Source organism: Haplochromis burtoni, unplaced genomic scaffold (genome assembly GCF_018398535.1).
Source record: "Haplochromis burtoni strain Fernald_Lab_line unplaced genomic scaffold, NCSU_Asbu1 Contig_102, whole genome shotgun sequence".
Taxonomy (NCBI): Eukaryota; Metazoa; Chordata; class Actinopteri; order Cichliformes; family Cichlidae; genus Haplochromis; species Haplochromis burtoni.
Window position 1 is genome coordinate 1,045,447 of NW_024582463.1, and position 25,087 is coordinate 1,070,533.

At 40.9% G+C, this 25,087-nt stretch overlaps 1 protein-coding gene and 1 pseudogene across 2 annotated transcripts in view; both read right to left on the reverse strand.

Moving 5' to 3' along the window:
* pcxb (pyruvate carboxylase b) overlaps window positions 1–25,087 on the reverse strand; it is a 299,933-nt gene that overhangs the window by 160,793 nt on the left and 114,053 nt on the right. The window lies entirely within an intron of this gene.
* LOC121814910 lies at window positions 7,789–7,907 on the reverse strand (annotated as a pseudogene).

Sequence of the window (25,087 nt, forward strand, 5' to 3'; positions counted from 1 at the left end):
TGTAGCAGCAACAGGTGAAAAATATAGATCAAGAGCAAAGTTCAGAAGCAGAGAACTTTTTCCAATCCTGACTCACCAAAGAACCTTCAGGGGCTTTGAGCCAAAAGACCATCTCCTAGATTTATTTTAACACCACTTTTAAACCTGCATTGTACATACTGTGTCACAGAAAGTGAAGAAGAACATCGGTGTTCAGCAGGGGGATGCAGATAGATGCTCAAAAATAAATAAATAAATAAATAAATAAAATAAAAAAGTATTACTTTCAGCCTACAAGCGTTAACCTGAGAGAAACAAAACACTGCAGCTCCCTAACACCAGGCACAAAAGCAAATGACAGTAAAGGAACGCATCAGCAGCACAGAGCTCAACAAAAGAAAGTAGAAATCAGTTAAAGTCAAATTGCACTTTAAAAAACAAACAAACAAAACACCAACATTAAATTAAATCATCAATTTGAGGAAACAAATTATCTTAGTTGCCTAAAACTATTCAGATATATACACAGACATTTGAATCTCTAAGCACATAAAGAGTTTGAAAAATATTTGGACAGTCACAACTTTTCTGTACCTTCTCTCTGTATGACACAACATCAGATCTGAAATTAAACAGTCAACATCCAAGTGAAGTGCAGACACCAAGCATTAATTTAAGGGGTTTGAAGAAAAATATAGCAATAACCCAACTGTGGATTTACAACAAACTGCATACCCGTTCCTGTCTTTCAAATAATCTTAAATAAAATGCATAATTTTCCATCAAGTCCCGTCAGACCATGACAACTAAGGTTGGAAAGCACGGACAAAGAATAGATTTCCTCCTTTGTCATGTTTGCAGCTGCCAATCAAAAAGATGGTGGATCTTTTAGCCTTTAGTGTTATATGCAGTAGTGAACTCAAGAATAGGGAGGTTAAGATGAAGTGAGAGACTGAATGTAAAATGAAAGTATTCTTCAAAGTCACAATGAACTTGCTGCATTTGACTAAATTAGAGCGGGCAGTATGTCCCTGCACGCTTCACCATTCATCCAACTGCTCCTGTCTTTTGTCGCAAGTGGATGCTATGCATCACATTGCCTCCACTACTTTGCTTTCGCACTGCAGGCTTAGTTGTTGCTCCTGGAGTACTTAAAAGTTGAATGGGAGGCCCCTCTTCTATGGAAACAGCTTCCAGTTTGGACTCAAAATTAGAGATAGTGTCTGTCTCCTAAGATTTGGCTTAAAACTTAACTTTTTGATAAAGCATACAGTTAGGGCTGGATCAGGTGACCCTGAATCCTCCCTTAGTTATGCTGCAATAGGCGTAGGCTGCTGGGGGATTCCCACGATGCACTGAGTGTTTCTTCTTCAGTCACCTTTCTCACTCACTATGTGTTAATAGACCTCTCTGCATTGAATCATACTTGTTATTAATCTCTGGCTCTCTTCTAAAGCATGTCTTTTTATCCTGTCTTCCTTCACTCATCCCAACCAGTCAAGGCAGATGGCCCCGCCCCTCCCTGAGCTGCTTAAAAGGGTTTTTTCTTCCCACTGTCACAAGCAAGTGCTTGCTCATAGGGTTGTAGTTGGGTTTTACTCTGCATGTATTATTGTAGGGTCTACCCTGCCATACAGGTAGACCCTGAGGCGACTGATGTTGTGATTTGGTGCTGTATAAATAAAAAAAATTTAAAGAATGGTATCATTAAGGATCGTTCTGAGAAGATTTAACAGGTGAACAACCTATACCTAAACAACTTTTTAGTCAACTGTCCAACTACCTTATATCTCAAATAGGTGAAGCTACATATCAAACAGCCGTTTCTACAAAGCTTCCTTATTCAACATATATTGCAACGGTATTAAAATACAAAAATCATCACAAAAATATTGCAAATACTTGCATAAATATTTGTTTTTATGAAAAGAGGATGGAGATAAGTGAGGAAAACAGAGGAAAATCTAACTGTTCAAATACATTTTAATCTTTCCTACGTCTCAAATTCACATCCACGTTTCATCTTTATCCGGCATTTCCCTTTCCATTGTGTCCATCTCCTCAGGTACAGCTTTATCCCTCCTAATCCACCCTCATCTAAACTCCTTTACTCACTATATCTTTCTCATCCAAAACCTTCTGGTGAGGTCTTGCCATTTCTTTGACTTTTGCCTCAATACACTCCCAACTTGCCCTTTCAGTCTATTCCTCCAACATCTTTTTCAGCTTGAACTCTGCCTGAAACCAACTTTGTTTCTTACTGTAAATAGTTTTTAAATACACGCCACAGCTGATAGGTGTATGTGGTGTGTACTATTTAAATATCCTTACCCACGCTTTGTGCTCAACTGTAAAATTGGGTTTTTAATATCTGCTAACGCTCCATCGCAGACCTGTTTCCATCTGCCCTCCTTTAAAAGGACACAAACGCAGCAGAATATTCAGTTGAAATTGAAAACTATTAAGCGTCCCATTTTTATATGCATGCATACGTGCAATCCAAATTAATTTTCATTCTGTCTTATTTTGTTTATGACCCCTCTGTCTGCCTCATCTCTCTCTCTCCCTCACATGCCATCTTTTTACAAAGACCAATGAATTAATGAGCTACATTTTTATCAATGAAACTGATGAATTACTCTGACAGATTAACAGGAAACTGGATATGCATAATATAATCAAAGTGTGTTTGTGTGTGAAAAGAGTGGCTATTCGTGCTGCAATGTAAAAGCACCAGTATAAACCAGTCATTCTGCACGAGTCTGTGCGCATGTCTTTACTGTGTGGGCATGTCTTTTTTGTCTAACAAGGACAAAAGCACTTTGATTATTATGCTCAAGCCTTGATCTACCCCTGCAGTAATGCATGATGCATCACACACACTCTTATCTTTGACTTCCTCAGTCTCTGCAGCATTTCTTTCTCTAATCAAAACTGCAACCGGATCCATTCACAAGTATGTGAAAGAACATATTGTTCTGCTGAACAGACTCAGCAGCTCCTCTAGTTCTGACCAAGTCAGTCCAATGTATTGTATATTGCATGAGACTTGTCAGCAATATTTATAATCATATATGAAGCAACAAAACAAATCCACATGCAGCTGTGAGGTTTGTAACTGTAATCCTGCCCCTTACGTTGGACCAAAATCTGACTATAAATTTCTGGTTCATAAATCTATCAATTTTAACAAGATCTGACCTGCAGCCTCAAAACATCACAGATCCTCCACCATGTTTTACAGATGGCCTGTAGATGTACCTCTGCTTCTGACCTGACACTTTTTTGTACATTCAGTTAAAGAAATCGGAGCAAATCGTGTTTTTGCGGCAGGATCTTTGCAATAAAGCGCCTACAGTACAACTTAAAATTGTTTTGAAAGTTGTAATTAAATGATTAGAAAACACCGGCTGATCCCGTGATTGAGGTGCCTTTTTTATTCTTGAATGATTTAAAGGTCAGTGTTAAGTGGTTTAGCACTCAAACCAAAAAACAAAAGAAAACATTCCTCTGAAAATGTCAGCTGCAGGGACTGGATTGGCTACTTTATACACATTTTCAACATCTAAAGATAAAGGGTACCACACAAAATTTGTCCCTTCATTTGTTTTCGTTAACCAATCAAATTGAAACTACAAAGAGTACTCATCTGTAAAATCATTAGTGGATTACAATCCCATAGATTACATCTGCTGCCCTGTGTGTTATCCAGTACTTATCTTGTCCTCTCCATCTTCTGCAATGCTTGTAGTTGTTGCTGCCATTGGTATTACTTTGACATTCTGAAGTCTCAGACAGTACTTTCAGTTCAAATGCATATTTCTGTATGAGCTGACTGGAAATACAGTTAATTGTGTTGCTCTCTGGAGGCCAGATTCATTAAAAACAATACTTATGTTACATGGAGACCTAAGCCACACAGTCTCTGACAGCCTGGGAGCCAGCTTTTTGAAAACATGCTACTGCTCTCATCCAATGAATGCTGGCCTCACTGACCGTTGACAGCTCTTACGGAGGCTCTCACTGTGGGGGATCTAAACTAAGTACAGATCTGGACACACTGGGATTTAAACTCAAAATTATACTCTAGCACTGCTGCCACGCTATGACTCATTTTAGTCTGTGACAGCTTGTGGCACGGGTCACACGAGCATGCTGAACTTTTGTGCTAGACCGACTTAGGATGGCAACAAAGTCTAAGAGTCCAGATGGTCCAAATGGCCTCTCAATATAGTACAATTACCCCATTCAGGTTAATTAGCTGATTAGTGTTTAAGCTGTAGACATATTTTAGGGGATGCTGTCGGCATTTTTAATACCTAGATCAAAATGTCACTTTCAAGTTTTATGAAAACATTTCATTTCCTCATAAGATTAAAAATTTACAAAAAAAGGTAAAACTGGTAAACATTGGTGTGTTACAGTGTTAAATCATAATACTTCCAAGTTACACCTGTGCACAAAACAAGGACATTATAAGAGCATGACTATGTTTAGGCTGAAGTCCTTAAAGAGAACAATGTGAACATGACTCTGGAACCACAGTGGCAGAAAACACCAGATTTTTCTTTTTTTATTGCTTTAATACTGATATAACATCCAACTTGTGCGCTGCGGGATCTTTGCACTACTCTACAACTACACACAACGTGCACCTTTGTTGTTAAACTAGCACAAAATGCTTATGGTGCCCTGATATTCAAAACAAATCAACACCTAAAAACTGAACTGAAGACAATCCGGGATGCTCCGATGTTTGCAGCGTAGATAGCAATGCCACAAATTGTATTAGTGCATGGCTTCTGTTTAATAAACTGTTATGTCAGGTGTCCCTTGGAATATATGGGTGTTAAGTTAGCCCCCAAATTGAGTAAATTCAGTCTTAATACCCCGAGGCTTAGGATCGTTAAAATATATTAGTATTCGTCTTGTACCCAGACTCAAACTGAGCAAATGTATTCTGACACCCCAGGGCTCAGACTGATTAAAATATATTAGTACTAATATGTGGGGCACAAACATAAACAGGCCACGGATCCCTGTAAGATGTCTGCCCACAGTTCCCTTCTCCACCTCCTTAGCCCAACCTGTATTCCTCTGTGCCAACATGAGGAGGATGGCTGTTTGAATGCTTGACATTATGACAAACATTCACTCTGGCTCCTAGTTCCTCCCAAACGCTCCAAATCCTCATTACCATCCTCTCCTCATCGTGCTCGTCTCTCTCAGCCAGCGGCTGAAGATAGTGTCACAACTGCCACGCGTCTGATTTAACAGTGTGAGCTCTCATCAGACCATCTCCCTCACAGTCTGCACAGCATCATTCCACCATCCAAGCAATTTCTTCCATCATCCGTTGCAGTCATCCCATCTCAATCGCTGCCCCTTCCTCTGCCTTGTTAATACGTTCGAGGCAAGACGACACATTATATCAAGAGTTATTCTTGCCCTCAAGTTTACTTGAGATAACTATAATCTAACGTAAATCTTCAACTTTTGAGTTTTGCCAGAAAGCTCCAGTTCACAGGCCTCCTCTATCATGCACTTTTAGTCTGGGTACCACTTCACCATCCTCTCCAGGATCACTCCGTTGTCCTCGTTTTCTTCTTTCCTCAAATACTCCAGCCTCTTTTCACCTCCATCTATCCCCAAGAGTTTCTGCTCATTCTTTTCCCCCCCATTTGAAATCCATCTGTTGATGGAAGTACTTCTGTCCTTGCAAGTGCTCTTTCCTTTTGTTAATGCTATAACAGCCTGAGCTATTTTGCTGTTGAAAAACATTGTGATACTCGTGAGTTTCTGCGGATCCCGTCCTTGCTGCCACTTCTCCCTCTCTTGTTGTTGCACCCTCTTGTCCTTTTTTCCGTGCCATCTTTGTGACATTGGACAAACCTTTGTGATTCTTTTCTCTATTCACCCCTAAAATATCTCTTTAGCCTCCTCTGCCTTTCCCCTTCCTCACCAGCTCGCCTGCACAGTCACAACTGCTTTATACTGTTATAAAAAGTTTTTGTTTATTTTTTGGTTTTTTGTGGCTCCGTTTGTTCAACCCTGGTTCTTAAATGCCTGCTTGATTCTTTTTTGCATTGTAATCATCATAATACTTGGTTTCTTCACCATCTCATTTCCTCCATGAATTTCAATCATTGCTCATTTTCACTGTCTCCATCTCTCCAAGATATCCTTGTTTTTCTATTTTTCCATTTCAGTAGATGTAAAAGTGACACGGTGACATTTTCTCTGGGAGATTAACCCTTTAAAGCCAGTCGGAGCGGGCAGGCTCCATTTTGCGTAACTATTTTTAAATGCCGGTATCACTGCAACCATGTAAGCTAGCGCAATAATTATTTTGCATATAAAACTGGAGCAGTTGTACTTACATCTTATGCCATCAGCTTGTCCTAGGTCACGGTTTCCTTCCACATATAGCTTTGCAAAAATTGCATAAAAAGCACTTGCAGCAACAAAAACATAATATTCCAGAAACACGCTTTGCTGATCCAATCAGCTGTTTGTAACACTTCCTACGTCTATCAGCACGAACTATCGCATGTCCACCATGACCTGCCGAAACCGGAAGTGATGTCATTTTGCGGAAATGTAGTTTTTTACCATCAGGGCCTTAAGAGTAGGGATGGGTATCGAAAACCGGTTCTTGTTGAGAACCGGTTCCCACTGTTTCAATTCCTTGGAATTGTTTGCCATTTTTGCAAACGATTCCCTTATCGATTCCAGTCGCCCCGAATGACGTCACCACGTTGCGGAACGTCATTTACCTGGCAGGAAACACGGCGCCTAAACGGCTCAAAAGTTTGGTTATACTTTACGAGAACAGATGACAACGGGGCAACTTGCAATACTTGCAAAGTAGATATTTCATTTAAGGGAGGAAACACTACGAATATGCAAAAAACACCCGATAATTTTAAATGAATGTCGTGTTTTTAATTCCGGTCCGGACTCGTGAATCTCAACCCAGCAGCACGTCCTCTCGCGTTAATGCGGCAGGTAAATAATCAACAGTGCATATTATGTTTATTTTGATGCACATGCCGTTTTTTGCAAATTTGCATTAGAATATTTTTGTTTTTGCTGCAGTATATAAAAATTGGTGTATTCCAAAAATATAACTATGAAGACACTAATAAAAATAAATTTCCTGTGGTGGGAAACTATTTTGTGCAACTTTTTTGTATTTACAGTTTTGAGGGATAAGCCTCTTAAATTTCTCTAACTAGAAATATATGTTAAAAAACAAAAATGATTTTCAATTTTTTTGTAGTTTATTGCACTTTTTTGCAATGTATGTAATTACTATACACTTAATGAAGACATATTATTAAAATTTGGCCTATAATGGTTGTATTGATGTATATCAACTTGAAATGCTCCCAAAAATGGCACTACAGCATGTAAAAATAAGTAAAAGTAAGCTCTGGCGGAGTTGGTTCTATGGTAGGTCTTAAAGGGTTAAGAGAATCATTTGTCCTACAGGTTACAGCTAAAAGTAACTGCTCTGCCATATTCTGACCTCAAAGGGTTAGTAGTGCCTGAATAATATTTGTAAATGGTGAATGGACTGGTTCTTATATAGCATTTTTCTACTCTGAGCACTCGAAGCGCTTTATACTACATGTGTCATTCACCCATTCACACCCATTTATACCAGCGCTTTCTACACTTAAGTACTTTCTATCCAACATTCACACAGAGTGTGCAGGGAGCAATTTGAGGTTAGCATCTTGCCGACTGGAGCAGCAACCTTCCGATTAGTAGATGACCTCCAAAGCTACAGCCAGGGAAAGGAAAGGCTTACACCACCTGGTATTCCCAGGTGGTCTCCCATCCAAGTAGTCACCAGGCCCTACCCTGCTTAGCTTCCAAGTTCAGATAAGATCTGTCATAATCAGGGTGGTATCGTCGTAACCTGCTGTCCAAGGTTTTAGTTTTTGCTTTTACATGACAGCATAGCTATTTAAAAAAAATATATACATTTCTTTTCGATCTAGCTTCAAAACCTAAACCTGTGCACGCTATGTCCAATCTTTATCTTTAGATGTTTTGGTTTTCTCCATATGCTCTTTCCCTTTTTTTAATTTGCGGCCTTTATTAGTAGTATTGTCATGTTTACATATTTGGTTTTATTCTTTTGGTCAGACAAAATTAAGTACATTATGTCTTTGAATGTGTTTGACTCGCTATCCATCCAAAGCATGTTTGCTCTGCCCATTTCACCATGGCGCCTACTCCTCGTTGTCCATCATCCTTCACTACTTCCCCATTCCATTACCCTCTTCTCCTCTGCCCTATCCCTTTTCCATTTCATCATACCATTCCTCATAGTTAATTATGACTAACCTGCCTCCTCTCCAAGTCTACCCACTGCTCACCAATATTCACATCAAATAATCTTTTCTCCCAGACCAGGAAGCATGCACATGTAGAGTGGAGCTAAAATTAGTGGAGCTCCTGCCCCATATCACAGCATATGTAGCCACTGTGGTCCATGCTGAATTTAAGTGAAGCTTTGTCTCGTGTTATTAGACTTGAATACAATCCCACAGGAAACATGGAAGCAAGACGCAGAAATATTCTCCCAACTTTAAGTATCTCTCACTTTGTTCCAAGTGCTCTGTGTTTCCCGTCTTAAAGTTACAGCTACCCTCAAAAGTTCAAACTACACATCAGGTTGATGCAGCCCACAGTAACTGAATGGATTCTTATACTACTAAGCACTTAATACAACATGTCATATTAGCCCTACATTGCTCTCCAATTAATGTGTGAATGTTAGTTAGCACTTAAAATCATAGAAAGTGCTCGTGTGAATAGGTGAATATCTTGCCCAAGGATACTTGGCATGCAGACTAGGGTTGAACCACCAAATGTCCGATCAATAGATGACCTGCTCTACCTCCTGAGCTACAGCCACCCAAAGTGGCCACCTGGTGTGGAAGGTTATGGCGTAGGGTTAAAAGAGGATTCTGGAAATGTTGTAAGTCATGACACAAATTTCCTGCAGGACCCCCTGATGATGGGATTTTGCAAAAACTGCATGAATCAATTTTTCACCCACGTTGAACGTGCGCAAAATTTAAGTTGCACATCAAGTACAATGTGGTGTCAAATAACTTCGTTACAGAGACATGTCTAAATAAATGTATAATGCCAAAACTTTGTGTTTTGTGGGAGCACCATAAGTCCCATTTTGGATTAACCCACTACCAGGCTTAGATTAAGCTTCAGACATTGTGGCTTCAATTACATATTTATAGAATATTTATCAGCAGTTCTCATAATGATTGCATGCAAGTTGCTATTGATAATTGATAACTGTATCCAAGTGTTCTTTGCCTAAATGCAAAAACAATTACTGTGTGTGCCAGGAGCAGATCGTGTACAGAACACAAGCTGCACCCAGACGGGATGTTTGTAATATTTTTGTTTATCATCTTTATTCAAAAACAAAATGTAGTGGGGACACGATTACATTTCCTTTAAATCATTTGTTTTTATGCTTTCTTCTATCCTAAATTCTCACACCTACACCACTTCCATTAGTCTCTCTCCCTTTCCACTCAAGCAGACCATTTGGGACATGTCGCTAATTAACACCAAGGATGCTTGGTTGCCACGGGGACTGGTCGTAACTGGTGGCAGCACAACGATAAACAAATAGAATGTGTCATAAATGTCACACACAGACACCAGTTGTCTGTGGCTCCCCCCCTCCTCGCACGCACCAACACACTGGCAAGCAAACGCACTCGAGCAGACCACAAACATGGTTGTTAACATATAACAGGCATGTGCATACAGGCAAATTCTCGGCGAGAGAATTAAAACGCACAACAACAACAAAGCACACAGACACACAAGTGCAATACTGACACACACGCACAGACTTTGAGTGTCACAGCATCGGCTTGCCATGTCTGGGGATACGGGATGATTAATCACACTCTGTACAGATGGCCACACTGGGGAGAAAAAGGGAGAAGAGGAAAGCTGTCCTCTGTCTGCTCAGCATCCATCTCGCATTTTCTCTCTTCTCTCTCTCTACGCTTTTATTGCCCTCTGTCCCCACTGGTCTCCGCTGACCCCAACTCCTCTCCCTCTCTGCAGCATGCGAGATTTATGAGTGGCTTTCAGAGACATGCCGTCTTCACGAGGGGTCGACATGACCGGCATTAATGACATTAGCTCCATTTATTCTCTTTCATGAAACGCTCAAACAAACCCATGCACACAGGTAATCTTGCTCTCTAATCAGATCAAAGGATGTCAGCCCACACATCAGCAACATGCTCAAATCAAACTTATAAATCTGCAAACACAAGAGCATTGCATTTAATTCCGCTCTCTCCATTAAACTCACAACCCTGCTGCTCTATCCACAATTATGAAGCAGGAGTAAATAATCAGAGAAGGGTAATGATGTGGTCGTACCAAAGAGAAAATGCACTGGCCTACTGCTGAGTCACCCTCACCTGCAATTATTTTTAGACAAAATATGGAAATGCAAAGCAGGTTTTAAAAAGTAACAGTACTCCTATGAGGAGGAACGCAGCTTCCTTTGGTTAAAACAACACAATTGTGAAACGTCAGATTGAGTCTCGGCTTTTCAAAAAGTTAAAAAGATATATTTTTTTATCCTGAGTCCTGTGTATCACCATCATTCAGCTCAGCACCACACACTGTCACAGCACACCAGAGACATCAAGCCGACTTCACTTTGGCTTTGGGCTTACAGGGCACTGAGCAAACTCAGGTGTCTTGAGGTTTTACTTTATTGTAAAAATGAAAGGTCAGAGAAATTTTTATTGAAGAATGATGTCTCTGCTGAGGTCCTCTCTCCCTGCTGAGTTTCTTAAACAAAACAAACAAACAAACAAAAAAAAAAAGACTATAGAGCAAAGAGTAGCGAGGAAAGGGAATGATGTCACTGAAACGAAGAGACCAAATACATGTTGGTGGACAAAGTACACCTCGTCGATTTTTAGGATTTTGGCAAAAGAACCTGGCTGGACTCAAACCGAAATTATGCTATGGCAGGAAACATTTATAAACCAAACAAAAGTTATATCAACCTATAGCTATATCTGTTAATATTGGCTAAATTATGCAACCTAAATATGTCAATAAGAAATGCCCATGTGACATCATCACCTCCAGCATTCTGGTAGTTTTTAATGTGCAAACAAGGAAATTAAACAACACCCTGCTAAATGCGGCATTTCTCGGCCATAATCCGTCGTTCATTTAACGCTGGAACATTTTCAGTTTACCGACTTCATTCCTGGATGAAAGCAGCGACGTGGCAGTAACGTGTCAGCGTTCAGCCATTACTGTGTGCATTACCCATAAACCTCTGCTGCACAGGTATCGGCTGCTTTCAGCATGACCTAACATCAGGCTCCATTTGGTTTATCGCTTACAAATACCACCCTGTAAAGCACGTCGGCTCCAACGGCTTCCGAGAAAAGCATTTGCAGAAGGTGTGGAAGTGTTTCATTCATTTCATACATGACCTAGGGAAGTATCACACAAACACAGGCTGAGAAAACACCGAAACAAGAGCGGGAGGTCGCTACTTCACAGGCACACCAGAAAAGTAGTGAAAACATCTGTGGGATGAGGAATGGACACTTTGCAACCTGTGAGCCTGAAGCAAGTACATTATCCAGGCAAACCTGGCAGAGACAGGTAGAGACAAGAATGTGAATGGGAGCTAATGGGGATAATATGGAAATAGAAGAAATGGTCGAGCTGCAGGGCTGGAGCCAAATCCTGCAGCTATCTATTCAACAAGGACACGATTTTATTTTGTTATCGAGTTCTTGTCTGGTTCACAGAGGGTTTGGTGAACTCGAAACTACCTGACAGAATACATAGCTCAAACCAAAGAGGCTTATTAAACGTTATTTAACTAAATAACAAAAACAAAGACTAAAAGATGAACAGTGAGTGTAGGAGTGTGTGTATCTCCCAATTTAAAAAGGAACCTCATTTCCTATGTCGGCTAACTGACAGAAGAGTTAATCTGGCGTCAACAGGTAAAGTTCATTATTGCTGACATTTAAAGTGCCTGATCAATGGTTTTGCTGGAGCCTGGAGCAACAGCCCATAATTCAAAATGAGTTAGAGGGATTTAACCACAAATGCAGCATATAAACAAGAGCAGACGGCAGCTCTCAAAACAGGAACGACGCGAGATCGCCGAGTGTATATTTATGCACATCGTACGTGGCAGTGAATTAAATGAGGATCCCTGGCTTTAGCCCAGTCTCTCATATTACACGTCACATTAACACGGGTGGTTTCACGTATAGCATATGGACTAGATAAGAGCTTTAGTCACAATCCAATTCTTGCCCAATTGCTAATGTTCGGTCAAATTTTAATTTAATTGCCTTTATCCCAGCGATATTCAAAGAAAAATCTGTTTAACCAGCATGAACAGTCCTAATCCACAGCCGTGAAACAAATTATTACATTCCTGCCAGTGCTGTACATTTTCGCTCATTACGTCCAACTAATAGAGCCCAGCCACCGTCTGTGGATCAGCCAAACAGGGATGGAAAATGAGTTAGATTAGGTGTCATTTCACAGATTATTTTTATTCCTCTTTTCTTACAGCATCTTCCATTTTCCCCATTAATTCCCCCCTTTTCTGTCATACACAACGACTGGTTGCCTTCTGCAATATACTACTTATACTGGTATAACTGGCCTGGATTACAGGAGCTCCCAAAGTCCTTGTGATTTTAGCATTTTACACCATATAATCCGCTAGCAGCGCAGAAATATTTTAGCTTTTTATGTTAAGTCACGGCAAATCCAATTTCAGTCAGGGGTATCATTTTCTGTATATAGAGGGAAAAGGTATAAAGTTTGTGTCAAAACACACTGGCCACAGTCTTCTATGAGTTCAATAAGGCTTAAAAGTAACACTGGAAAAGCAGCAAGAAGTTATATTCAATTTCTTTGCAGCATGCTCTGCACAGGTATGCAGTCCGTACACTCACTGCTCTGCTTGCTTTTCTGTACAAGTCAGCACATGCCACTGCTGGACAGAGCCCTGCACTATGAAGCAGTGATGCCCATGTAACATCAGGGTAACTGTTTTATGGATGGTTTTTTACTGGGGTAAATCGCAACAGCATCTAATGCTCCTCCAGAGCAGGTTATGTGTGAGAGAAGAGATCAACAGGTATGAAATCATCTCCTACTGACCAATTGATTCTCTAGAAAATGGCATCACCATTTCTGGAAGATCCCTGTGTGCATGGACAGCAGTCTTTATTAAAGAACAAATATCTGCAGCAATCATTTTTTCCACAGAAGGCGGCGCAGGTTTGGATTTTTTCCCTTAAGAACAAACACCTTAATTTAGAAACTGCATTTGATGAGTGATGACACATTTGACATCAGGAAGGGGTCAAAGATTTTTTTCCACACCACCGTACCAGATAATCCATCAGATACTCCTGTGGCTAAAAAAAAAGAGATAGATCTAGTCCAGTGTAGTGACAACAGCACCTAAAGTGCGCACATTAATGCAATGTTTATTTTTCTAATATTACAGTTTCATCAGCCTTTATAAAACTCACCCACTCTGCTGCAAGCACACCAGTCCATCTTTGTGGTTGGTCAGATGCTGCCAGCACCATCCCTCATATGAATGCACAGGAGGAAACCGTGGAATACCTTAGAGTTGATAACCAGCTTCATGTGGCTGCTACGCCCAAAAACTGCTTTGGGTATGCTGAACTTGTTCATAGTACAGGACCTGATCTCTGCTCTTCTAAAAACTCACTATGTTGAATTTCAATCAGCACCACATCCCTTTAATAGTGTCAGACGTTCTTCATGTGTTACAACACTAATGTTCCCGTATGTTTTCATCTTTTTAAATTCGATTTCTGTCTTTAATGTCCCCCCCCCTCAGTTTCAATATTCACCAACAAACATCTTTAACTTAAATTACCGTAAATCGTTTATTCCAATTTTAATTTTAAAACCAAAAACAAGACATATTTGTATGCCTTTCAGAAAGAACTCTTGGGTTTCAAAATACTCAGTTTTGTTGCTGTATTTCATGGCTGTTTCTATTCGGTTATATTCTTTTCCTCCATCTCTGCATGCTACTGCCGTCTTTTTCTCCAATAAAAATGGAGGTCTGCAGGGAATGACATTTCACAGCCCAACAGGGAGAAACAATCAAAAAGGACAACATACTAACACAGACCTCCTACTCTTTTCCCCTTTTGCTTGTTAGTTCCTTAAGCGATTTACAAAAAATAAAAGTAAAATAATCCTTGTGCATTTAGGTCACAATTCCATCCTTTGACTACCTCTTTGCTCGACCTGTCAACAATCCTTCCCCTCACTTCTGTGGCTTCTTTCCCCCTCTCACCACCCTGGAGTCTGTTTGCTTTTCTTTCAAGCTCTTTAAAGTCTGTTTCCAGACTTAGACTTTGTCCCTCGCTCACCTTTTCCAAATGCTTGCCGCACGCTTCTCGGTGCAGCACAAACTCACTTCCTTCACCTCATCTCTCCTCGCGTGTTTATTCTATTTATTCTTGGCTTTCCGTTTCTTTTCTGTTTATTTTCTCTCCTGCGGGTAGCGCATCATAAACACTGCTTACCCCGTGGCGATTTGAAGAGCCTCTTTTTAATGCAAGCCAACTGTCACACAGAAATGTGCACGCACACCTCTAGCTATGTGACCAAGCCTTTACAGCGAGCTGTACATTAGCGACAGGAAAAATTCACTTCCAAAGGCCCACACGAAGGAAAAAAACCAAGACGCATGCAGCTTGAAGCAAACGAGTCTGTTGGTGCAGTATCAAATAAGTTGGGTACAACTCACATCCATGCAGTCATGTTATAAGCTCTCACACACACCACCACACGCTCTTAGATGTTCACTTTACACAAAGCACTGTAGGGTGTGTAGATGGCCACTTCTGGTGATCCAACTCTCTGCATTACTCCTCCAAATCTGTCCATCTTTTGATCATCCTCTTCTCATTTCCACCTCTTGCTGTTTCAACATGTTTCCCCCCCACCCCCACTCCACCATTCCGCCCGCTAACTCCATGCGTCATCGCCCCCTCACTCTTTCCATGTCTGTCTGTCCATTCCTTTCTTCTCCGCCTTTACTCTTCAGAGGGCTCTTCATTTCAGTGGAACGATGGATGAGAGACTGGGGCCATCTGCAAGAGCTGATAAAACCACCCGCACACACACGCAAACACACACAGACATACATGCCGATGCAGAAACAAGGAGAAACTCATACAGGGATGTTGATGCATCACTAAACCTGCGAGTGCACACACACTGACACTCCACTGAACACAAAGGAAAGGGAAAAAGCAAACAACATCCGACAAGACGACATGTACAAACCGACAACAGCCAGGCAGCAGTTATGTAGGACACGTGCGCTGAAAAGTCTAGCGCATATTCTGCATGTCAAGAGGGAGAGGAATAAAATAAGCCCAGAGAAATCAAAGACCTGAAAGTAAATGCTTTAAGTTCAAAATCTACAGGGTGAGAGCTGTGGAGTAAAGACTGGACTAGAATTTGAGTAACTCTAAGGATGGGGATGTGTGAAGAGAGCAAAGCTGAACAAGAGTGGGGGACAAAAATGCAGCAAGTGGGAGAGGTGGGATGAATATAAGGAGTAGATATGAACAGCCTGCAGGGCAGATTATGTAAAGAGAAAGGGGGGGGGTGTTGGCGGGATGGTCGGCACATCCAAATCTGATATCTGGGATAAACAACACTGAAGAAAAGCTGCTGTACCAGATTCACATGGCTGGATCAGCTCAAGCGTTTTGGTGTCCGAGGAACTGAAAATTCAACTACGCTCATTAGTAACATATGCACATCTATACTCAGTACACTCATCTATTCATTATTAATAGATAGCATCTTCATAATCAAGCTGAGCGATATGTGATAATCATGTCATGTGTTCTGGGAAATCGGTGGTATATTTCAGTTCCAGCTAACTGGAGGAAGTTTCATGCTTCAACTACTCACATACACGCCGTTATTTCAGTGCAATTCTCCTTTTCAGCCCCCAAAAAAGAAAAGGCAACTGAATGATGTGCAAGCCAGTGCACTGACAGACACCGGCTCTGCATTATAATATGCCAGCTCATTTCAATGTTTGAGAAACAAAGGCGTGCTCAGACTCCTGTCATGCTAATGCAGGGCCACTGGAGGACACAGGGGACTTTCAGGATGGCTACCAGAGAAAATAATCCTGAGAGCCTTCTTCAGTTGTTCTGCTTTGCAATTAGCATGCAAAGAATCACTTGTCTGCCAGTCCAACTCAGTAGCCACGCTCTCAGAGGAAGCAGCTGCTGTCAACAATACCAATTAAAAGTTGTGACTTTGCCCAAGAAAATGAGGTCAGATTAATATTGGGCCTCATTCACAAACAGTGAGTTATGTACAAACCTGAGGTCCATCAATATCATCTTATCAGAATTTGTTCATACTCTGATTTCTTTTTGGTTGCTCATCAGTTTCAGAAAAATCTTTTTTAAATCAGCCTCAAAAGCATAATGTAGGCTTCAACACACACTAGCAGGCATTATCTCATTTATAAATATGACCATTGTTCTTTATTATAATCACACAAAGTCTAGCTTTTCATTTCCAATCCCACTGATGCTGGAGGATATGGTTGTTTTCCAATAATGCCTCGAGTTTCTTATCGTGGGCTGACAGATCAGGTGGTTCTGTTCCTCCACCTGTTCTTCTTATCTCTTTTCATTATATCAGCTTTGATGTACAAAGTTTTTCTATTTTCACTTGAGCATCGAAGGTTAAACAACGTTCAACGTCTGTTATTTCAGCCCGTCTCGTCTCGTGTCTCCTCGCTCATTCCTCCTCAGAAACCTCCATTTCCGTTTCCTCAGCTGGACTTTCTCATGTTTTTGTTTTATGGGATTCTCTTACAATATTTGCGTTGTGCGGTTAGCTTACTTCCTTACATAGAGAAATGGTGCGCACATATAAGTCTGTTGATTTCTAATGATTGGTATTCACCAACATACGTTTCACGACTTATGGTCATTTTTTGCATGCACTTCTTTTTGCATAGTGAACTTTTTCATCCACATATTAGGCTACGTTCACACTGCAGGCGAAAGCGCATCAAATCCGATTTTTTTTTTACCCTATGCAACCCATATCCGATCATGGTCTGACAGTGTGAACGGCACAAATCCGATATTTTCAAATCCGATCTGGGTCACTTTCGTATGTGGTCCTGAATCCGATACATATCTGATGTTTTAGAAAGCGACTGCTGTTTGAACGGTCATGTCGCATTAAATCCGTCTTTTACGTCACTGACACAAGACAGACGCCAATTATCAGCTCCGGAGAAGACATCGCGAACGCTTCCTGGCCATCCCGTGTAGATGTTAGTGAAACTGTTGGGAAGACAACGTTGGAGAAACGTGAACATTTTATTTGTACTGTATAATCTGCAGATTCTGACAGAAACTATCCTTTGAAGCACCGCTCCTCTCTTAAACAGCAATAAGGATCATTATTAGGTTATCTACATTATTATGTAAATAACAAAATAACTTAGGGCAAAAATTGGGAAACGTAAAGTCCAAAGTCATTATATTAAGAGCCACCAGTCAAACAATACTGTTTGCTCTGGGTCTAAACAGAGCGCGTTATGTGTGACATCTTTTGCGCATGCGGGCCGCTTTGAGCGTTCACACTAGAGCACGTTTGCTGTCGCATTTTATTTGTAGTCTGAACAAGCAGACAAAAAAAAAAAAAAATCTGATTTGATAAAAAAAAATCGGAATTGAGCATTAAGACCTGCAGTGTGAACGTAGCCTTAGTGAATGTGTATGGGCTCAAAATGTGGTCATAAATATTTTGTACTTGTAAAAAAGACTTGTGTGTGGACTTAGGAAAAAAAAAAAAAAAAACCTGCAAGTTACAAGTACGGATTTTGACCCTATTTTTCTTCCTTTCATCTGATTGGTCAATGTCATGTCAATCACAAATGTAACAATCCAATCAGAGAACAGATGGGTTTGGCTGTCGGAGGGGCGCTTTTTTGAACTGCAGGAAAAAGTTATATCAACCTATAGCTATATCTGTTAATATTGGCTAAATTATGCAACCTAAATATGTCAATAAGAAATGCCCATGTGACATCATCACCTCCAGCATTCTGGTAGTTTTTAATGTGCAAACAAGGAAATTAAACAACACCCTGCTAAATGCGGCATTTCTCGGTTATAATCCGTCGTTCATTTAACGCTGGAACATTTTCAGTTTACCGACTTCATTCCTGGATGAAAGCAGCGACGTGGCAGTAACGTGTCAGCGTTCAGCCATTACTGTGTGCATTACCCATAAACCTCTGCTGCACAGGTATCGGCTGCTTTCAGCATGACCTAACATCAGGCTCCATTTGGTTTATCGCTTACAAATACCACCCTGTAAAGCACGTCGGCTCCAACGGCTTCCGAGAAAAGCATTTGCAGAAGGTGTGGAAGTGTTTCATTCATTTCATACATGACCTAGGGAAGTATCACACAAACACAGGCTGAGAAAACAGAAACAAGAGCGGGAGGTCGCGACTTCACAGGCACACCAGAAAAGTAGTGAAAACATCTGTGGGATGAGGAATGGACACTTTGCAACCTGTGAGCCTGAAGCAAGTACATTATCCAGGCAAACCTGGCAGAGACAGGTAGAGACAAGAATGTGAATGGGAGCTAATGGGGATAATATGGAAATAGAAGAAATGGTCGAGCTGCAGGGCTGGAGCCAAATCCTGCAGCTATCTATTCAACAAGGACACGATTTTATTTTGTTATCGAGTTCTTGTCTGGTTCACAGAGGGTTTGGTGAACTCGAAACTACCTGACAGAATACATAGCTCAAACCAAAGAGGCTTATTAAACGTTATTTAACTAAATAACAAAAACAAAGACTAAAAGATGAACAGTGAGTGTAGGAGTGTGTGTATCTCCCAATTTAAAAAGGAACCTCATTTCCTATGTCGGCTAACTGACAGAAGAGTTAATCTGGCGTCAACAGGTAAAGTTCATTATTGCTGACATTTAAAGTGCCTGATCAATGGTTTTGCTGGAGCCTGGAGCAACAGCCCATAATTCAAAATGAGTTAGAGGGATTTAACCACAAATGCAGCATATAAACAAGAGCAGACGGCAGCTCTCAAAACAGGAACGACGCGAGATCGCCGAGTGTATATTTATGCACATCGTACGTGGCAGTGAATTAAATGAGGATCCCTGGCTTTAGCCCAGTCTCTCATATTACACGTCACATTAACACGGGTGGTTTCACGTATAGCATATGGACTAGATAAGAGCTTTAGTCACAATCCAATTCTTGCCCAATTGCTAATGTTCGGTCAAATTTTAATTTAATTGCCTTTATCCCAGCGATATTCAAAGAAAAATCTGTTTAACCAGCATGAACAGTCCTAATCCACAGCCGTGAAACAAATTATTACATTCCTGCCAGTGCTGTACATTTTCGCTCATTACGTCCAACTAATAGAGCCCAGCCACCGTCTGTGGATCAGCCAAACAGGGATGGAAAATGAGTTAGATTAGGTGTCATTTCACAGATTATTTTTATTCCTCTTTTCTTACAGCATCTTCCATTTTCCCCATTAATTCCCCCCTTTTCTGTCATACACAACGACTGGTTGCCTTCTGCAATATACTACTTATACTGGTATAACTGGCCTGGATTACAGGAGCTCCCAAAGTCCTTGTGATTTTAGCATTTTACACCATATAATCCGCTAGCAGCGCAGAAATATTTTAGCTTTTTATGTTAAGTCACGGCAAATCCAATTTCAGTCAGGGGTATCATTTTCTGTATATAGAGGGAAAAGGTATAAAGTTTGTGTCAAAACACACTGGCCACAGTCTTCTATGAGTTCAATAAGGCTTAAAAGTAACACTGGAAAAGCAGCAAGAAGTTATATTCAATTTCTTTGCAGCATGCTCTGCACAGGTATGCAGTCCGTACACTCACTGCTCTGCTTGCTTTTCTGTACAAGTCAGCACATGCCACTGCTGGACAGAGCCCTGCACTATGAAGCAGTGATGCCCATGTAACATCAGGGTAACTGTTTTATGGATGGTTTTTTACTGGGGTAAATCGCAACAGCATCTAATGCTCCTCCAGAGCAGGTTATGTGTGAGAGAAGAGATCAACAGGTATGAAATCATCTCCTACTGACCAATTGATTCTCTAGAAAATGGCATCACCATTTCTGGAAGATCCCTGTGTGCATGGACAGCAGTTTTTATTAAAGAACAAATATCTGCAGCAATCATTTTTTCCACAGAAGGCGGCGCAGGTTTGGATTTTTTCCCTTAAGAACAAACACCTTAATTTAGAAACTGCATTTGATGAGTGATGACACATTTGACATCAGGAAGGGGTCAAAGATTTTTTTCCACACCACTGTACCAGATAATCCATCAGATACTCCTGTGGCTAAAAAAAAGAGATAGATCTAGTCCAGTGTAGTGACAACAGCACCTAAAGTGCGCACATTAATGCAATGTTTATTTTTCTAATATTACAGTTTCATCAGCCTTTATAAAACTCACCCACTCTGCTGCAAGTACACTAGTCCATCTTTGTGGTTGGTCAGATGCTGCCAGCACCATCCCTCATATGAATGCACAGGAGGAAACCGTGGAATACCTTAGAGTTGATAACCAGCTTCATGTGGCTGCTACGCCCAAAAACTGCTTTGGGTATGCTGAACTTGTTCATAGTACAGGACCTGATCTCTGCTCTTCTAAAAACTCACTATGTTGAATTTCAATCAGCACCACATCCCTTTAATAGTGTCAGACGTTCTTCATGTGTTACAACACTAATGTTCCCGTATGTTTTCATCTTTTTAAATTCGATTTCTGTCTTTAATGTTCCCCCCCTCAGTTTCAATATTCACCAACAAACATCTTTAACTTAAATTACCGTAAATCGTTTATTCCAATTTTAATACCGTTCGAAGCTTTCATTGTTGTCCTAACGCTACTTTTAAAAATAAATCTTCTCTTAGATGTCTGTATTTCATATTTCATTAAGTAAGAACAGCCCAACCCAAAGGGGAGCTTTATTTGTGAAGGTATTTTCTTTACTCCTAATAATCCTCAAACTAGCCATATTAATTGATAAAGACCTTGAACAAAAAACCAAAAACAAGACATATTTGTATGCCTTTCAGAAAGAACTCTTGGGTTTCAAAATACTCAGTTTTGTTGCTGTATTTCATGGCTGTTTCTATTCGGTTATATTCTTTTCCTCCATCTCTGCATGCTACTGCCGTCTTTTTCTCCAATAAAAATGGAGGTCTGCAGGGAATGACATTTCACAGCCCAACAGGGAGAAACAATCAAAAAGGACAACATACTAACACAGACCTCCTACTCTTTTCCCCTTTTGCTTGTTAGTTCCTTAAGCGATTTACAAAAAATAAAAGTAAAATAATCCTTGTGCATTTAGGTCACAATTCCATCCTTTGACTACCTCTTTGCTCGACCTGTCAACAATCCTTCCCCTCACTTCTGTGGCTTCTTTCCCCCTCTCACCACCCTGGAGTCTGTTTGCTTTTCTTTCAAGCTCTTTAAAGTCTGTTTCCAGACTTAGACTTTGTCCCTCGCTCACCTTTTCCAAATGCTTGCCGCACGCTTCTCGGTGCAGCACAAACTCACTTCCTTCACCTCATCTCTCCTCGCGTGTTTATTCTATTTATTCTTGGCTTTCCGTTTCTTTTCTGTTTATTTTCTCTCCTGCGGGTAGCGCATCATAAACACTGCTTACCCCGTGGCGATTTGAAGAGCCTCTTTTTAATGCAAGCCAACTGTCACACAGAAATGTGCACGCACACCTCTAGCTATGTGACCAAGCCTTTACAGCGAGCTGTACATTAGCGACAGGAAAAATTCACTTCCAAAGGCCCACACGAAGGAAAAAAACCAAGACGCATGCAGCTTGAAGCAAACGAGTCTGTTGGTGCAGTATCAAATAAGTTGGGTACAACTCACATCCATGCAGTCATGTTATAAGCTCTCACACACACCACCACACGCTCTTAGATGTTCACTTTACACAAAGCACTGTAGGGTGTGTAGATGGCCACTTCTGGTGATCCAACTCTCTGCATTACTCCTCCAAATCTGTCCATCTTTTGATCATCCTCTTCTCATTTCCACCTCTTGCTGTTTCAACATGTTTCCCCCCCACCCCCACTCCACCATTCCGCCCGCTAACTCCATGCGTCATCGCCCCCTCACTCTTTCCATGTCTGTCTGTCCATTCCTTTCTTCTCCGCCTTTACTCTTCAGAGGGCTCTTCATTTCAGTGGAACGATGGATGAGAGACTGGGGCCATCTGCAAGAGCTGATAAAACCACCCGCACACACACGCAAACACACACAGACATACATGCCGATGCAGAAACAAGGAGAAACTCATACAGGGATGTTGATGCATCACTAAACCTGCGAGTGCACACACACTGACACTCCACTGAACACAAAGGAAAGGGAAAAAGCAAACAACATCCGACAAGACGACATGTACAAACCGACAACAGCCAGGCAGCAGTTATGTAGGACACGTGCGCTGAAAAGTCTAGCGCATATTCTGCATGTCAAGAGGGAGAGGAATAAAATAAGCCCAGAGAAATCAAAGACCTGAAAGTAAATGCTTTAAGTTCAAAATCTACAGGGTGAGAGCTGTGGAGTAAAGACTGGACTAGAATTTGAGTAACTCTAAGGATGGGGATGTGTGAAGAGAGCAAAGCTGAACAAGAGTGGGGGACAAAAATGCAGCAAGTGGGAGAGGTGGGATGAATATAAGGAGTAGATATGAACAGCCTGCAGGGCAGATTATGTAAAGAGAAAGGGGGGGTGTTGGCGGGATGGTCGGCACATCCAAATCTGATATCTGGGATAAACAACACTGAAGAAAAGCTGCTGTACCAGATTCACATGGCTGGATCAGCTCAAGCGTTTTGGTGTCCGAGGAACTGAAAATTCAACTACGCTCATTAGTAACATATGCACATCTATACTCAGTACACTCATCTATTCATTATTAATAGATAGCATCTTCATAATCAAGCTGAGCGATATGTGATAATCATGTCATGTGTTCTGGGAAATCGGTGGTATATTTCAGTTCCAGCTAACTGGAGGAAGTTTCATGCTTCAACTACTCACATACACGCCGTTATTTCAGTGCAATTCTCCTTTTCAGCCCCCAAAAAAGAAAAGGCAACTGAATGATGTGCAAGCCAGTGCACTGACAGACACCGGCTCTGCATTATAATATGCCAGCTCATTTCAATGTTTGAGAAACAAAGGCGTGCTCAGACTCCTGTCATGCTAATGCAGGGCCACTGGAGGACACAGGGGACTTTCAGGATGGCTACCAGAGAAAATAATCCTGAGAGCCTTCTTCAGTTGTTCTGCTTTGCAATTAGCATGCAAAGAATCACTTGTCTGCCAGTCCAACTCAGTAGCCACGCTCTCAGAGGAAGCAGCTGCTGTCAACAATACCAATTAAAAGTTGTGACTTTGCCCAAGAAAATGAGGTCAGATTAATATTGGGCCTCATTCACAAACAGTGAGTTATGTACAAACCTGAGGTCCATCAATATCATCTTATCAGAATTTGTTCATACTCTGATTTCTTTTTGGTTGCTCATCAGTTTCAGAAAAATCTTTTTTAAATCAGCCTCAAAAGCATAATGTAGGCTTCAACACACACTAGCAGGCATTATCTCATTTATAAATATGACCATTGTTCTTTATTATAATCACACAAAGTCTAGCTTTTCATTTCCAATCCCACTGATGCTGGAGGATATGGTTGTTTTCCAATAATGCCTCGAGTTTCTTATCGTGGGCTGACAGATCAGGTGGTTCTGTTCCTCCACCTGTTCTTCTTATCCCTTTTCATTATATCAGCTTTGATGTACAAAGTTTTTCTATTTTCACTTGAGCATCGAAGGTTAAACAACGTTCAACGTCTGTTATTTCAGCCCGTCTCGTCTCGTGTCTCCTCGCTCATTCCTCCTCAGAAACCTCCATTTCCGTTTCCTCAGCTGGACTTTCTCATGTTTTTGTTTTATGGGATTCTCTTACAATATTTGCGTTGTGCGGTTAGCTTACTTCCTTACATAGAGAAATGGTGCGCACATATTAAGTCTGTTGATTTCTAATGATTGGTATTCACCAACATACGTTTCACGACTTATGGTCATTTTTTGCATGCACTTCTTTTTGCATAGAGAACTTTTTCATCCACATATTAGGCTACGTTCACACTGCAGGCGAAAGCGCATCAAATCGATTTTTTTGACCCTATGCGACCCATATCCGATCATGGTTGACAGTGTGAACGGCACAAATCCGATATTTTCAAATCCGATCTGGGTCACTTTCGTATGTGGTCCTGAATCCGATACATATCCGATGTTTTAGAAAGCGACTGCTGTTTGAACGGTCATGTCGCATTAAATCCGTCTTTTACGTCACTGACACAAGACAGACGCCAATTATCAGCGCCGGAGAAGACATCGCGAACGCTTCCTGGCCATCCAGTGTAGATGTTAGTGAAACTGTTGGGAAGACAACGTTGGAGAAACGTGAACATTTTATTTGTACTGTATAATCTGCAGATTCTGACAGAAATCTGCATTCCTTTGAAGCACCGCTCCTCTAAAACAGCAATAAGGATCATTATTAGGTTATTTACATTATTATGTAAATAACAAAATAACTTAAAGCAAAAATTGGGAAACGTAAAGTCCGAAGTCTTTATATTAAGGGCCATCAGTCAAACAATACTGTTTGCTCTGGGTCTAAACAGAGCGCGTTGTGTGTGACGTCTTCTTTTGCGCATGCGGGCCGCTTTGAGCGTTCACACTAGAGCGCGTTTGCTGTCGCATTTTATTTGTAGTGTGAACAAGCAGACAAAAAAATCGGATTTGATCAAAAAATCGGAATTGAGCATTAAGACCTGCAGTGTGAACGTGTAG